We start from the raw sequence: 15748 nt of genomic DNA on the forward strand, positions 1-15748 counted from the left end.
GATTCAGGCTGGACGTGAGGAAAAATTTTTTACAATGAGGGTGACAAACCACCTGAACAGGTTATCGAGAGAGGTGGTGGATATGCTATCCCTGGAGACATTCAAGGTCAGGCTGGATGTGGTTCTGGTCAGCCTGATCTAGCTGAAAATATCCTTGCTCGTTACAGATGGGGTGGACTAGATGACCTTTGAAGGTCCCTTCCAACCCAAACCATTCTATGATTCTCACAAGAATCAGTAAATACTCCTAATCTGTAATCTGGATTGTTACAACCTGATGCAGTATAAGTGCAGAGTTTTGCATTGTTTTGTTTATTAAACAACACACACTGAAATTCAAAATTCAGAAAATATCCAGATGTGAATAATATTCTTTTTGATTAACAGGTATAAGAAGATAAAAGTATAAAAGATGTAGCTTCTCTAAGAGCATATAGTCAAGAGTACGAGTTGTGGTCAATGGGCTGATGTATGTCTGGAGACCAGTAACACGTGGTGTCCCTCAGGGATCGGCGTTGGGACTGGTCTTGTTCAACATCTTTGTTGGTGGCATGGACAGTGGGATTGAGTGCGCCCTCAGCAAGTTTGCTGATGACACCAAGCTGTGTGGTTCGGTTGATACGCCGGAGGGAAGGGATACCATCCAGAGGGACCTCGACACGCTTGTGAGGTGGGCTGATGCCAACCTTATGAAGTTTAACCATGCCAAGGGCAAGGTCCTACACCTGGGTGGGAGCAATCCCAGGCACAGATACAGGTTGGGCAGAGAAGAGATTCAGAGCATCCCTGCAGAGAAGGACTTGAGGGTGTTGGTCAATGAGAAAATGAACATAAAAAGGACATGGAACTGCTGGAACAAGTCCAGAGGAGGGCCACGAGGATGATCAGGGGACTGGAGCACCTCCCGTATGAAGAGAGGCTGAGAAAGTTGGGGCTGTTCAGCCTGGAGAAGAGAAGGCTGCGTGGAGACCTCATAGCAGCCTTCCAGTATCTGAAGGGGGCCTGCAAGGATGCTGGGGAGGGACTCTTCATCAGGGACTGTAGTGACAGGACAAGGGGTAACGGGTTCAAACTTAAACAGGGGAAGTTTAGATTGGATATAAGGAAGAAATTCTTTACTGTTAGGGTGGTGAGGCACTGGAATGGGTTGCCCATGGAGGTAGTGAGTGCTCCATCTTTGGCGGTGTTCAAGGCCAGATTGGATGAGGCCTTGGGTGGCATGGTTTAGTGTGGGGTGTCCCTGCCCATGGCAGGGGGGTTGGAACTAGATGATCTTAAGGTCCTTTCCAATCCTAACTATTCTATGACTCTATGATTCTATGAGCCGGCAGTGTGCACTCGCAGACGAGAAAGCCAGCTGTATCCTGGGCTGCATCAAAAGCAGCGTGACCAGCAGGTCGAAGGAGGTGATCCTGCCCCTCTACTCTGCTCTCATGAGACCTCACTTGGAGTATTGTGTGCAGTTCTGGTGTCCTCAACATAAAAAGGATATGGAACTGTTGGAACAAGTCCAGAGGAGGGCCACGAGGATGATCAGGGGACTGGAGCACCTCCCATATGAAGACAGGCTGAGAAAGTTGGGGCTGTTCAGCCTGGAGAAGAGAAGGCTGCGTGGAGACCTCAGAGCAGCCTTCCAGTATCTGAGGGGGGCCTACAAGGATGGTGGGGATGGACTATTCATCAGGGACTGTAGTGACAGGATGAGGGGTAATGGGTTCAAACTTAAACAGGTCAAGTTTAGATTGGATATAAGGAAGAAATTCTTTACTATGAGGCTGGTAAGGCACTGGAATGGGTTGCCCAGAGAAGTTGTGAATGCTCCATCTCTGACGGTGTTCAAGGCCAGGTTGGATGAGGCCTTGGGTGGCATGGTTTAGTGTGAGGTGTCCCTGCCCATGGCAAGGGGGTTGGAACTAGATGATCTTAAGGTCCTTTCCAACCCTAACTATTCTATGATTCTATATAGAAGATATTAGTTCTTTGTATTTTCACGTAATTCCACAGAAATTTGGGATCAGAAGTTTGATTTCCTGGGAAAAAAACATGCAAAGAATTATCCCATTTTTACACATTTCATAAGCCTTCTAGACTGATAGAAGTAGAGACTTTCCAGGGACAGCTAGCTCTTACACATTAATGAAAATGGGTACTTGGGATACACCTGACAAAAATACCTCAAGTGAAAGAAAAGCCAGCAAGCTGCTGTTATCAGATATTTCAGCAAATTCTTGCAGATAGATCTTAAGTGTAGTGCAGAAAAAGCTTCAGATTGTGCTCACAATTTCTTGACTCAAAAAACATCCTACCACAGGACACAAATCAGAGGACAGGCTTCATTAGTTCCAGTTCTACAGTTTCATTGAACTACGTTTGCTTTGGGTTTTTAACTTAAACCCTTGGTGGTTTAATTCTATGTTGTCTAATTTATTGGCCAATAATGGTAGTTTTGTTTTCAATTTATGAATGTTTTACATTATTTTAATTGACATTTCTGGGCTTTTAAATTGTTTCTGCATGGAACTCATTCTCAAAGGGTTTAATTTGGTTCTGTGTAAAATTTGATGAATGTACAGAGGAACGTGAAAGAATAAAAACAAAGAATTGGATACAAATCTCACAACTTGGAAACAGCTCCCTAAAGGGAGATTCTTTCAAGAAGATCAGTGTCTTTTTGTGTTGGAAGCCAATGGAGCTACACTGGTTTACACCTCCTTAGGATCTGGATACACACTATTAATACCTGATTTCAAAGCCCATAGAAATAATTTGGTTTTAGCATTGTAACTATATGGCTAGAATAATCTGTTGGTATTTATGAGCCTCCTGCTTAATGAGTTCTGACATGTTTTTTAGGGTGCCTCTGATCATTTCTTGCTTAGGGTAAGTCTCTGCAGAACCGTTTGTTTCCTGGGATGCTCTTACAGCAGTGCACACCTTTGTGGTTGCTGGATATAAATAAGTAATCCAGCTATTTGAGGAGATGCTGGCTGCTTAGGGTGGTTTTTTTTTTTTTTTTTTTGTGTTTGTTCTTTTTTGTGGGGGAATGGTGTTTGGGTTTGGCTTTGATTTTTTTTATTCCACTTGTTTCTATTTTTTTAATTTTTTTTTTTTCTGAAACCCATCTCAGACAGTTTTTGATCTCTAATGCTAGAAACTGAAGTTGTTAATTGTGAAGCCCATGTGAGGAGAGTAGTGAAACCTAATGCTTAAAAGAATGCAGTAAAATTTAACCCTCATTCATTGATTAGTAACAATATATCTGCTAGATAATTTACTTTTCTAACTACTTAGGTTCTTAGGCAAAAATAGAACTTGTGATTTTTACCCTCAGAGCAGATGGATTTACACATCTTGCATATATGCTTCTTGCATTATTTGAGGAAATGATCCTGCTACTACTAAAGAGAAAGTTATCCTGAATCTTGACTGAAATAGGCTTCACAGCAGAACAATGGTGGTATAAAAATGAGTGAGGGATGACTTAGTGTATGCTTTGTAGTGACTTCATTGTTTTTTATTGTCTTAAAATATGAACATATCACAGTTGTTCTTATTCCTTTTCTGCAGAACATGCCTGAGCATCTGTCGTGGTTTAAGCCAGTCGGCAAGTCAGCCACGCAGTTTCTACTCCCCACCCCCCACCCCGAGGGATGGGGAGGAGAATCAAAAGAATGTAACTCCCACGGGTTGAGATAAAAACAGTCCAGTAACTAAGGTATAACACAAATCACTACTGCTGTCACCAATAATAATAATGGTAAGAGAAATAACAAGGGAAGAGAATACGATACCACCTGCCGGAAATGAGCCCGACAGAGAAGAGAACGTGCCCTTCCGGGTAACTCCCAGTTACATCCCCCGGCATGACGTGCTGTGGTATGGAATACCTCTTTGGCTAGTTTGGGTCAGGTGTCCTGTCCCTGCTTCCTCCCAGCTTCTCCTCCTCCCTGGCAGAACATGAGACTCACAAAGTCCTTGGTCAGGGTAAACATTCTGACCAGCAGCTGAAAACATTGGCTTTATCAGTATTATTCCCAGGCCGAAAGTCAAAACCACAGCGCTTCACCAGCTACTAAGGAGAAAAACTGACTGCTGCTGCTGAACCCAGGACAGCATCTCATGAGAACGAGAATTTTGTTATGACATTTCTGTATGTTCTGCTTTCCAGTAGGTTTCAGCTATAGTATTTTAACATTTGTACTTCTAGTCCCAGTACGGTTAGGCCTGGGAAATGGTAAACAGCAAACAGCATGCCAGACAGAGAAAGCTTGAGGAAATACAGATGGCTTTTCACAGAGTTTGGGGTTTCTTTTTCTTTCATTTAAAAATTATTTTTTAATACATATCACTCACTAGATGGTTTATCACTATTTTACCAGATGGCTCATGTGAATACTCTTTGAGGGTTTGTTTTTTCAGTTGTTTTTTTTTTTTTTTTTTTAAGTGCTGGATACTTGATGAAAACACTGCTGACATTTTTGGATGCCTACCAAAGACAGGGAAAAAAAAAACATGCTCACACCTCCCTGTATCTTAATATATAGGATGTAGTGTCTTCACCTCAACCCATCAAGATGTAATAACTATCTGTTTCTCCAACAAACAACATTAAGAAATCAGAATGAGTTGCTGAGTCTCAGAAGGCACACATAGTAAGGTGATCATAGAATAGATGATTTCATCTATTATGATTATTTGTCACTTAGTAAAAACCATTTCTTGTTGATAGGTGAAATATTCAGATAACTATTAATTCCATTAACATGCACTCAGATCGGAGAACACAATTAAAGAATGACAAAAAATAACATGATTAGAATTCTTTTCTTGTTTCATTTAGACATTTGAAACTTATTTGCAGTTAATGCTGTACTGATGAAGACTTGCACAGTTATGAAGAAGTTATCTTATTTCCTAAAATTCAACATGACAAAATACTGCCACTCATAAGACTAAGTCTAACTAACTAAATTAGAGTAACAAAAATTAGGAAAAAATAACTCTTAAAACCAGAGGAAAAGTAAGTATTGTGTTTCTCAACCTGTCCTTGTGCTGCTGATGTCTTGCTTGATACTATTAACATTCCTTTAAGCCTTTTTCCTGACTCCTGTCTGTTAATGCTCTCCATCTCAAGATGCGCAACACCTACATCCTAAATTGTAAGAGGTTTTGAGTGATATATTTCATGTACTACTATTAAATAAATGTTTTATATAAAAGAGGTTTTCATCTTCTAATTCAGGGCCGAAAATACCAACATGCCAGAACATCTGACTTTTCTTGGATCTTCCAATGCCTGGGTATCCTTATTAATTCTTTTTATAGGAGGAATTAATTTCACTTATACAATATAGTTTATAATTTTAGTGGAAATAAAAATTCCAAAAGCCCAGACCAGAACATTTGCATTGAATTTAATTGCTGAGAGAATTAATTTCAGTAGTGTTCACTTCCCACTAAATATCCAAATTAAAACTGTTAGGATCTGGGGAACTTGAGAACAATGACTTTGTGACAGCTATAAGATGATTTTCCTAGTTGCTAGGGAGCTTAGAAGCTCTGTGTCTACGGCAGCATTGCCAAAGTGTGTGGTGAACAGGAGACTGGTATGTCCTAATTTCATGGCAAGCTGCCATGCTGTCTGGCAATGAACAGTGAAAAGAAGTGCATAGTGACATGTAAGCTGTTAGGAAAGTAGGCAAATCCTCCCAAAACATAAATTTATTTCCTCAGAGATAATTTTTTTTGCATCAAATTGCCATATTTGACAACTGTTGACAAAAATAAAACCAAAACAAAACACAACTGTTCTGACTCAAGTTTATGGGTCCTATGATTAGGAGGGAATTTGAGGGTCATTTATGCATTTATTGTGCATTCCTTTGGTTGGATAGTACCTCATGTTGGTGATAAGTTCTGTTCATGGGGATACAGAATGGTAATATCAATTGTCAATAGAAAGGAAGATACCTTTTATGGATTAGTTTTTTAATATTCCTGTAACTTAGTGACCATAAAACACAATATTGCTTTCTTACCTCACTGTGAAGCTACAAGGATAAATATCATTGTACAATGGTGTTAAAATACTGTGGAGATAAGAGCTCTAATAACATTCCAGACTTTAATGGACAGTCTCTATGGGATAACCAGGGCATGTGTTGCCAGGTTGTTGGTTCTAAACATATTTGTATTTTAGCTAGACTTTAATTTTTTTTTAAACCAGGTACAAGTAAACTGGTGGAGTGAACACTGAGTCATCTTCAATGTGAAGAGCTAAATCAGGTGAATATTGAAATTATCCTTACTTCTCTTTTGTTCATTGTCAACATGTTATGTTTCTCAGATAAGAGAGGAACTTCTGAACCCTATAGAGATGTACATTGATTTGACTACAATACAATGCATGGAAATGCACCGTTATTAAGATATATAACTGTAAGGAGGAATTTTCCAATAAGTAAGCTTCAATGATATCAGTTTAAGATTTTCGTTACATCTTTGTCATAAGCTCATAGTAGAAGCATCCATTAACATGGACACATCAGTAGAGTTTCAAGTCTGCAATATTCCTTCCCTGGTAGGGAGTAAAAGAATGCAAACAGTAATCCAATTCCACGGATTCACACACTGCTGAGTCACAAGCCAGGAGCAGTGACTTTTTAAAATATGCCTTTTTTTTTTTTCTTTTTTTTTTTTGGTGACCTCTTCATAACCCTAAAAATGTCAGCACAAAGTATCATGATGTTATTGTGTATTTCAAAATGCAGTCACGTTAATGCTACGGACATGTACTCTGTGTTCCTTTTTAATAAAGATATAGCTTTTAAATGGAAACCTATGCCTTTTGAGAATTGTATAATAAACAGTGTCTAAGATGCTTAATCTCTCCCTCCTTCCCTTCCTTCTCAAAGAAGTCACTCATTGGATAGGTACATTATTGTAAGAAAGATATGACAGATTATTACTGTTTCTATTGTTCTGGAAAATTACATTGTTATAGCACTTCAGATATTTATAAAGCTACCATATTAAAAAAAAAAAATATATTCTTCACAGTCAGCAGGAACAGGAAAAAGATATATGCTTTGTAAAGCTCACTGTAGATATGAAAATAAACACCCAGAATAAACACATGAGCTTACTAGAGAAATAAAAATGATACAGATAATATTCTGCAGAGATCAACAAAATCCCAAATCTGATAAATTTTGCATTAGAAGAAAGATTAAGGCAAGAAAGGGCAAGAGTATGGTGAAAAATAATTTCTTACATTTAAACTAGTTGAAGGTTTTCATAAACACTTTTTTGTGACAGCTTTTCAAGTGTCACAGGTGGGAATGAGCTCTAGACAAGGTTGGGGCAGAGGGCATATACAGAAAGTTTTTCCCGTTTTAATGATCTTAGAGTTCTTTATCTATTTTATGCCTCAAAAGATAAGAGACAGATTTTCTTGTATGCTTTTCTATAACATTACCAGAGGTCACCCGGAGCACTGCTCCTGGAAGTAGCCTTTCAATGGTATCATTTCCCACAGGCACAGATCTTGCTTTATCAGAGTTGTAGTAAAGTCATGTTTTCCAAAAGAAAATGTTTTTAATTATACATCAGGTCTACATTACTTAGGTTTAGAAAGATACTCTGAGACATAAGTTTTCTTTCTTTTAGACTAAAACAGAGGATTTTTTTTTATTCTCTTTACAATTTTTTTTTACCCAGAAAAGGCCTGAAAATAAATATCTTCACAAATTTCTCCTAATTCATTTAACTTTTGCTGTGAATAAGGGTGCAATAACAAGAGCTAAGCTCCTCAGATCAATAACTCTAACGAAGCATTATGTCTTTGTTTCTGCATAGCCATGCACATTACTTGAGTCATCTAGCATACCAATTTCTTTCACTGCTTGGAATTAGCATGATTTCAGTCACTCTCTCTCTTTCCTTAAAAAAAAAAAAAAAGAGAACTGTGAAGTTCTGATTATAACAATCTGGATTTATTTGAAATTGCAGGCTGCCCTCCGCATACTTCTTATTAGAGGGAACACTGGTGGACACTGTATGTCTCTCCCGGACAGAGGCTGGAGTGGAAAGAGGAAGGGGTCATGGGACTTAAGTATTTGGTTTTGTGGGGAGGGAGAAATCACTCAGATAGCTGAAAAGAAAGCCTAAAACTGAAAGCCTCAAAATTATCTTGGGACATAAAAACCATCAGAATTTGATGTGGGCATTACTTCATTAGGATTTTCCTTCCTGAAAAGTATTCACTTTTTTAGATTAAGTTAAATGCAGGATAAATACTGAAGACACTAAAGGATGAAATCAAGGTTAATTAAAACATTTAAATCTTTTATTTCAAAGATGATAATTACAGTAGAATAAAGAGCAAAATAACTTATTGAATAACTCATTATTTATGATCAACTTTTTCTATCAGATCCTCAAGGAGTTTATAATACCCCCTTCGTCTCGTTATTCTTATACACTTTGTGGCCTAGAAAAAGAAAGGAAGGAAAGGAGGAAGGGAGAAAAAAAAGTCTTGTTATATCTATGCAAAATACTCATTTCTTCTTTAGGTAACCTGGTTCCATCCTGATATACTTGCTTATATGCTTTCCTTCCAAAACACAGATACTTGCTCTTTACAAGAATTTGGTATAACAAGTGTGGGTAGAAAAACAAAGCCACTTGACATGTTCATATTAGTAATGTAGAATTTTGCTTCAAAGGATGAAACAGGGTGAAGGAGAGCCAAATATTTTACGACTAGGAGCTAAAGTTCCTAGAATAGCTAATAGAGTCTGTGCTGTCAGCTGCAACTGTGACCTTCTAGGAAAAGAACTGTAAGTGAGAGAGGCACATTTCTTTTCATCTTCCATTTTTTTATTCTCTTTCCCACTTTATGTGTAGTCTGCCTTATAAGAAGACTGGAGTAGACTGTAGCAATAGGAGTAAAAGTGCCACCTGAAATATATTCCTTTCTTTTCCCAGCAAGGGCACTTCAAATTCCTGGAGAGAATAGCTGAAAAGGAGGAACACGAAAGATTATTAAAATGGAGATGTATTTAAGGTTGTTTTGGGGAAGCTCACCAGGTGGCACTGTTTCATATAGTCAAATACATTTTTTCATCATTAAGACTGTGCTCCCTGTTTGAGGGCTGCCTTAGTGGCTTCGAGAGTCAGGTTTTTTGAGGGAGATAGAGTTGGCAGGGTTGAGTGTGCACTTTGTCCACACCATTCAGACTGAAGCAAGCTCTCAGTAGCTGATGCTGCCTGGTTCAGCTTCCTCCAAGAGGGTCCTCAGTGTCCAGGTGTTCAAGTGCCACTGCTCAAGGGCTTATGTAAGTAAGCAAGGTATAATAGCATCATTAATGCTGTGGTGCTCTGGAAAATATATCTTGCCCAAAGTACTTCTTTCTTTGATCATGGCTTTAAATGACAGGCATAACTGCATTAACAGAGTAGACTTTGCCAGGATGCTTATTCCACATAACATCTTGATGATCAACAGCATTATCTTGAGTCAAACGAACCCATATTAAGCCGGCTGAGATCAACCGGGCAATAGTGTGAAACAGGGAGAATCATTACATTGCAGCCTGAAATGGCCCTCCAGAGGTGTTCCAAGGACAGATACTTGCAAGTTTAGATGAAGACATGGAGGCACTGCTTCACGGCTGGTGTGGTGCAACAGGGGTCTGCTGACAATGGAACAGCCACAGATGAGGCCTCTCAACCCTGTAGAGAGGAAGAAAACCTTTCAGGGTCCTGGGCTGTTCCTGCCAACACATCTGTACATGGGTGCCTGAAAGAGAGACCACAGGAAGATGGGGTCTGTGGGTTGCTGACTGGTAAAGGAAGAAAACCCGGCAATGCATTTCCTAAATGTTGTCACTTTGCTGTTCCTTTGCGGACATAGACAGGCAGACTGTGATGCTTCAGATGCTGTCCCCAGAAGACAGATACAGCATTGTAAAGCACCCAAGTGCTTTGCCACCGCTGTTTTCTGAGCAGCACAGCTCCAGGCATGGATTTCTGTAATGTACTTCCGGGCACCATTTGATTCATCAAGTTGCCCATGCCATTCCAGGATGGTGGCTGGAGATAGCACCAACACTCCCTTGATGGACCCCACACCTGAGGACAGACTGGGCACACGCCAGCCCTGCAGCCAGGAGCTGGGCCCAGCTCCTGGCACAGTAGTGGGCCAGCAGGGGCTGTTGATGAGGCCATGGCCTGAAGCTGTCCTGGAGCCTGGCCTGCAGCCTCCTAGCTGTCACACATGTTGCCTCAGCCCAGGGTCTGTGGGCACAGCCACTGCTATCATTGGGGTTCTGGGATCCAACCTGGCACACTGGGGGTGGTCTGCTGAGCCGCCACAGTGCCCTGGGGAAGCCAGGCCCAGAGAGCGGAGGTCTTTGTTTCTGTCAGCAGCCACATAACGGCCTCCTGCCTGTATTGCCTTGTGCCTGGAGAAGTAGTTAAGAAAGCTGCTCTGTAGCCGGACAAGCCCCAGACAACATGGAAAATGGCGGCATAGTATCTTTTGTACCAGGGTTTTCTTGTAAAAGGCTTGACGTGTCTTCAAGGTGTCCCATTACCTTGCATGCACCCAGGGAATTCAAAATGATGCAGCCCTGAGAATCCGTCACCTTAGAGCAAAATGGCTGGCTCGTCCAGGGAGCATGCACATTGTGCAGGATTTAAATCCTCTGCCCATCCCCTACCTTTCAAAAATTACACAGATTTCAGAAAATGCCTAAGGGATTGGGCGAAAGAGCTCAGTTGTGATCAGAAACTGCAGTGAACTTAGGCCCTTTTGTGCATGGAGGGAGAAGAAAGAGGGCGGAAAAAATACTCGCTTGTTATTTAGCTGATGCGCAAGACAGTACAGCTTGAGAAATATTACATTTAGCTGTCTTCATCATAATTAGCTGTTATTCTTTATTTGTTAAATAGCTGGAGTAGCATTTTGGCAGAAGGGGCTGAGAGCATTTTCAGCTGTTTCTTTTGCTGTAGCATTCCTAGTCAATTAATTTCAGTCATTTTGTGTGTTACAGCTAATATTAAAATATTACCAGAATAACAGTGTTTTCTCTGGTATCTTTAGTATTATAAAATTAAAAATTACTAGAACTGAAAAGGGCATTTTCCATTAAATTCTTCATTATCTTTTGTAGAAACAAATGAATTAGTTTTGAAAGCCATTCCCTCTATTTCATGAATGAATACTTGATGTTGTCAGTAGGCAAATAGTTTTTCTTCCACATTCCTATTAATTTCTACAAATCTGCCTTTGAATTTTGAAGTGGCTTTTTAATTTTATTTCTTATCTAAAGTATTATTTTGACCTGAAAATTTTGAATTTGAGCATTTCAAGGAAGATTTCCAAGATGCTTATGAAATTTAATGTATAAAATTGTTTTACAAATACAAACTTTTTAGATCATAGCTTTATGTGGTAAGTTTCCAGAAAATCATTCCTCTGGCTGCTCTTCTGGTGAATATAGTGTGAAAGTATGCCTGATTTTCTAAGTCTGCCAAGTTTAAAAATTTCTGGTGCATAAATAGACTTCCTAGTCTTCCTCCAAGTGGGCAGGTGTGTATACATACTTTAGACACTATTTTCAACTGACATTTTGCTTACACTCAAGATCATTTCACCAGAAAATAACAGAAAAAGGAAATGTTAATGAGTTGTTCTTGGTTTATTTTATTCATTTTGCATTTTTTTTAATTTTCATTATAGAAAAATAGAGGAATATGGATACTCTTTTCATTTTCCTTTTCCAAGGTAAATTAGCTACTTCAGTAAATATTGCTATATGCTGAAAAAGCTTCCAAATTGATATATCTTGCTAGGATGCCACTGAAGAAAGAAAAAGCATTTAAATCCTAAGACTTTTCTTGGTTTTAAAGTTAAGGCAATCTGAATATATATATTTATCGCCCAACTTGTCACTTTTTAGTTTGGTCAAAATTCATTTGAGCTTTTAATATTCTTATTTTTCCTCTCAGTATGGTTAAGGAACCTATTGTAGGGATTGGTGCATGGACAGGAAGCTGCTAGGAGGGACAGGAACCAGCTGACCCTGGGGAGGTGCTTGGGCGGCAAATATAAGGAATTCTAACTGCGCAATAAATCGTTGATGACCCGCATTCCATGAATGCTCTATGTCTCAGCCCTAGTTCGGAGGGAACTAGTGCTTCCATCCCTCACCACACGAGTAGCAAGAAACTACAAGTGGTGACCCCGACGTGATAGCGATGGATGTGAGCCATGTGGTACAGGTACTGGAGGCCCTCGTGCAGCAAGCTGGGTTGCCGAAGGCGATAAACTCGGAGCCAGCGGGCCACTGCATCCAATGGTTGCGAGGCCGGGGGGCGGTGGAGGCCCCCGTGGACGTATTAGATATCTCCCGATGGGGACGGATCTGCCAAGAGCTTTTGGAAGCGGTCTTGGCGGGGGAAAAGAAAGCAGGAGATCTAGGGGAGACGTGGGGTGCCATCGAGAAAGTTGTCTCCAGGACAGGAGCTGCTGGAGCGGCTGCGGGACGCGGAGGCCCTGCGAGTGGAGGAGCCGCGGGTGCAAGCGCGGGAGCTGTGGAGGAAAGTGCCCCGGGAGGCACGGCCGGAGCCCCCAGACCGCGCGGCCGAGCGGGCAGCGCTGGAGCTGCAGCGCGACTGCCAGAAACCGCGGCCGTGGCAACAGCAAAAAACCGGGAAGTGGAGTCTTGTGAGCCCTGGCAACACTCCCCTTTGTGCGACAGGGCGAGGGGACAGTGGGATTCCCCACACCGAGCTACAGCAACCCTCAAAGCCTACCCTGGGGGAATCCTCCCTACTAACGACATTGTCTTTATCCTTGGCTACCAGGCTGGAGTGTTTAGTTTGGTTTTGATTTTCTAGGGGAAAAAAAAAAAAAAAAAAAAAAAAAAAGGGTACCCTTACAGCCTTTTGAACACGGTGTGTGAGTGCTGTGGTGGGCTGTGGACTTGAAACCCCATATACAACTCATTTGATAGTCTCTCTGTGATCCACATGTACTAGAAGTTGGCAAATATATATCCATGTATATCCATGTTTCTATTAGCCCTTGGAGATTTTTATGGATATTGCTGACCACTTCTTCCCATGTAGGCTGGCCACCTGCATCGGAATGAGTGTGCATTTTGGTCAGTGTAAAAGCCCAAGGCTCGTGCGATGTTGCGGGGGCAGAGCCTCTGCGGGGACGCCCGCTGAAGTTGAGCCTGCAACCTCACACTCACGGATCCAGTCACGACGTGCCTTACGAACTTTGTGGCCGGTTGTTGAATACGACATCACTCAGGCTGGAAACACCTGCGTCTAGGTCCCTTTAGGCTGACGCTCTGTGTTTATTAGTATTAGGATGTTTGTTTCCTTCTTGTTTGATTATGTAATATGCACTGTGTGTGAATACTTAGTGGCACAAACCTTTCTTACTTAGTTAATTAGAGTTATAAGTTGCTTATCTGGAATAGCTGTTAAAACCCTGAGTTTTCTAGTCTTGAGGCGGGGGAGATGTAGGGATTGGTGCATGGACGGGAAGCTGCTAGGAGGGACAGGAACCAGCTGACCCTGGGGAGGTGCTTAGGCAGCAGATATAAGGAATTCTAACTGCGCAATAAATCGTTGATGACCCGCATTCCGTGAATTCTCTGTGTGTCAGCCCTAGTTCGGAGGGAACTAGTGCTTCCATCCCTCACCACACGAGTAGCAAGAAACTACACCTATTTTCTCTGAATTGTAAGTAAGAGCAGACAAACAGAGCGGGTCAAGGAACAGAGTGGATCGAGGCAGTTTGCATGTCAGTTTGCGCGGGCAGGCGAGTGGGATAACAGCCTGATCAAGAGGGCTCGCCTGGAGCGCAGGAGGAGGAAGGACTGCTTGCTTGTGCGGAGAGGTGTAGACAGACTGATCCACCAGATAGATCATGGTCACAACACGATCAAAAGCTGTAGTGAGGAATAATGTGGGTACCCAGACTGAGCCTTCCCGCAGACATGCAGCCGTGCAGGTCTCTGGCTGCAGCGAATGCCTGAGCCTGGCACTTGTATTGGAGGGAGCCAGTGACACCGCTTGTGTGTGGTGTGAGCGAATCAATGATCTGCTCAGGCAGGTGGTTGAACTGAGGGAGGAGGTAGAAAGGTTAAGAGCCATCAGAGAATGCGAAAGTGAAACAGATTGGTGGAGCCACACCTTAAGGCAAGGGCAGAGGGAAGAGGTTGAACAAGTGATGGATCCCCTTCCCTCCTACCATTAGATAGAAGGAGTGAACTTAAGGGACAAGGAGGTATGGAGGGAGGTCTGTCCTCGGAGAGCTAAGCGAAAACCCTCACAATCCCTTCCTCCCTCCCAGTTGCCCTTGAATAACAGGTATGAGGTCTTGGAACTACAGGGCCCGGTAAATGAAGATGGAGGGGTAGATCTACCTAGTGAGTCACCTAGGGCTTGTCACTCACCCCCATGCCTTAGAACTTCCTCAACCAAGAAGAAAAGAAGAGTAATTGTGGTGGGTGACTCCCTGTTGAGGGAAACAGAAGGGCTCATTGGTCGACCAGATCCATCCCACAGGGAAGTCAGCTGCCTGCCTGGGGCTCAGATTAGAGATGTTAAAAGGAAACTCTCTGATCTGGTGCAGCCCTCTGACTACTATCCACTGCTGGTTTTCCAGGTTGGCAGTGATGAAATTATTACAAGGAGGGCAAGGGCAATGAAGAGAGATTTCAGGGCCCTGGGACGGCTGGTTAGAGGGTCTGGAGTGCAAGTGGTGTTTGCCTCCAAACCTGTTACAAGCAAGGGTGAAGAGATAAATAGGAAGAGTCTGCAGATTAATGTATGACTACATGACTAGTGCCAAAGGCAGGGTTTTGGGTTTTTCAGTCATGGGCTGCTATATGAGACACCTGGTTTGCTGGTGGCAGGTGGGATACACCAGTCCCAGAGGGGGAAAAGGTTTCTGGAGCAGGAGTTAGCAGGGCTCATTGACAGGGCTTTAAACTAGATATGAAGGGGAAAGGGGAGACAACTGGGCCTGTTAGGGACAAGCCCAAGAGAAACATGTTAGGGCTTGAAGGATGGCGGACTAGGGAGGACTCTCAATCTATTGTTTCATTTGAGGGAAAGGATAGCTGTTTTGACCCTGTCCCGCAGGGGAAAAAGGGTACTAGGGCAAGAGTTAGCAGAGCTCACTCACAGAGCTTTAGGTTAGTTTCAAAGTGCAAGGGGGTTGTAGCTGGGTTTGAACTAGTGGGGCATTGTTCTAGAATTAATGAAGACCAGAAGGCCTCCTGCCTCCCAAGGGTGCCATTAGTGTGCTCTGCTCGCTCCCTGAAATGCCTGTACACCAATGCATGCAGCATGGGGAATAAACAGGAGGAGTTAGAAGTCTGTGTGTGGTCTAGAGGTTGTGATCTGGTGGCAATTACAGAGACATGGTGGGACAGCTCACATGACTGGAATGTGGTCATGGATGGCTATGGTCTTTTTAGGAAAGATAGGTCAGCAAAGAGAGGTGGTGGAGTTGCCCTTTATGTGAGAGAGCGACTAGAATGTATTGAGTTCTGTCCAGGGGCAGATGAGGGGCAAGTGGAAAGTCTGTGGGTACGAATTAAAGGACAAGCTGGTACGGGTGATACAGTTGTGGGGGTCTATTATAGACCTCCTGATCAGGACGAAGGAATTGATGACGCTTTCTACAGGCAACTGAAAGCAGCCTCGCAACTACATG

The sequence above is a fragment of the Psittacula echo genome, assembly GCF_963264785.1.
Source record: "Psittacula echo genome assembly, chromosome: 1".
NCBI classification, from domain to species: domain Eukaryota; kingdom Metazoa; phylum Chordata; class Aves; order Psittaciformes; family Psittacidae; genus Psittacula; species Psittacula echo.